General features: G+C 48.4%; 1 pseudogene; it reads right to left on the bottom strand.

The window, feature by feature from the left end:
• Window positions 1-1,282: 1,282 nt before the first annotated feature.
• Window positions 1,283-1,400, bottom strand: LOC124709332 (annotated as a pseudogene).
• Between the last annotated feature and the right edge of the window lie 538 nt (window positions 1,401-1,938).

Below are 1,938 nucleotides of genomic sequence, written 5' to 3'. Positions count from 1 at the left end.
AAGGCCACCTCTATTTCTGCTGTGCGGCTGCAGGCACCTGGACTGACCTCATCACTATACATAATCTACAGTGTTACACAGTTTTCTAACAAACTTTATTATAGTTTTTTCTTCAACTATCTCCTTCTCGAGCTGGAAACATGTTATCTCTTAATCCGACAACGAATTACCACAAACGCCCTATTATTAACTCACAACGGATAAGATTAACATATCGAGTGTTTTGGAAATTTGTGGTAAGGTCGTATGGGACGAAACTGCTGCGGTCATCGGTCCCTAAGCTCACACCCAACTAACTTACGCTAAGGACGACACACACACCCATGCCCGAGGGAGGACTCGAACCTCCGACGGGGGGGGAGCCGCGCGGACCGTGACAAGACACCTCAGACCGTGCCACTACCCAGCGCGGCTACGTCGAGTGTGTGTGGGTTGACTTCCAGTACACAGTGCAAAAAGTAGGTATGTGTTATCACCCATTCACGCACCCCTGTTAGTCCTCTGCTTACTGTGCATCTTACGTCGCAGGGGCGGTTTTGTGTATTTTACCCAGTGGTTATAATCGAAGTACAGGTACTCACGGACTTCCACTGTGGCCTGTAATTATCTTACGGCAGCGGAAATTGGTAGATATGCTAATGCTTTAATGCGGAACCGCTTTACGGTGGAAAAACATAGTTCCAATTTTGGCTACCAGGTGCAAATCTGGAGCTTTGAATGTCAGAAAGACGTATAGAAATGTTTCTGTGTGTAATGGATTAGGAATTGGACTTGGACAGTAGAGTTCAAACAAATGAGAAAGGCATAATAATGATTTTATTACGTACCGCTGCTAAAAAATTTGTTCGACATGAGCACCGGAGAAGTGGACGAGATCCGTAAAACAGTTGGTCGCAGCAGTTCCGGTCTGAGCAACGTGTTCACCTGCACGGTCTTCAGATCAGACAAACACGGAACGTGTGACTGGTAAAGACGTTCGTTTAGATCTCCCCAGGGTCAAAAATCCCACTGGTTCAGATGTGACAGTGCAGGCCATTCATCTTGAAAACTTCTGAGGTAACACGTGGAAGGTTGCATTAAGCACTCTGTCTTCAGGCCACAAGTGGCCCATCGGGACCATCCGACCGCCGTGTCATCCTCAGATGAGGATGCGGATAGGTGGGGCGTGTGGTCAGTACACAGCACTCCCAGTCGTTATGATGGTTTTCTTTGACCGGAGCCGCTACTATTCGGTCGAGTAGCTCCTCAGGTGGCATCACGAAGCTGAGTGCACCCCGAAAAATGGCAACAGCGCATGGCGGCCCGGATGGTCACCCACCCAAGTGCCGGCCACGCCCGACAGCTCTTAACTTCGGTGATCTGACGGGAACCGATGTATCCACTGCGGGAAGGCCGTTGCCCGAAGGTTGCATTAGGAAGGTCTTCTACGAGGTGCATTCAACTTCTAAGGCCTCCGATTTTTTTTCTCCGGACTGGAAAGAGATAGAAACATGCGCAGTGTTTTAAAATGAGGCTGCGTTCATTGTCAATACGTCCCAGAGATGGCAGCACCGTACGGCAGATGGAATTTTACCGCCAGCGGCGAGAATGAGAACTGTTTTAAATCCTTAAAATGGCGACGTTTCCATTACTTGAACAGCGTGCAATCATTCGTTTTCTGAATTTGCGTGGTGTGAAACTAATTGAAATTCATCGACAGTTGAAGGAGACATGTGGTGATGGAGTTATGGATGTGTCGAAAGTGCGTTCGTGGGTGCGACAGTTTAATGAAGGCAGAACATCGTGTGACAACAAACCGAAACAACCTCGGGCTCGCACAAGCCAGTCTGACGACATGATCGAGAAAGTGGAGAGAATTGTTTTGGGGGATCGCCGAATGACTGTTGAACAGATTGCCTCCAGAGTTGGCATTTCTGTGGGTTCTGTGCACACAATCCT

Source organism: Schistocerca piceifrons, chromosome 7, assembly GCF_021461385.2.
Source record: "Schistocerca piceifrons isolate TAMUIC-IGC-003096 chromosome 7, iqSchPice1.1, whole genome shotgun sequence".
NCBI classification, from domain to species: Eukaryota; Metazoa; Arthropoda; class Insecta; order Orthoptera; family Acrididae; genus Schistocerca; species Schistocerca piceifrons.
The sequence above is the reverse complement of the archived record's forward strand: the minus strand, read 5'-3'. Positions and strand labels throughout refer to the sequence as shown.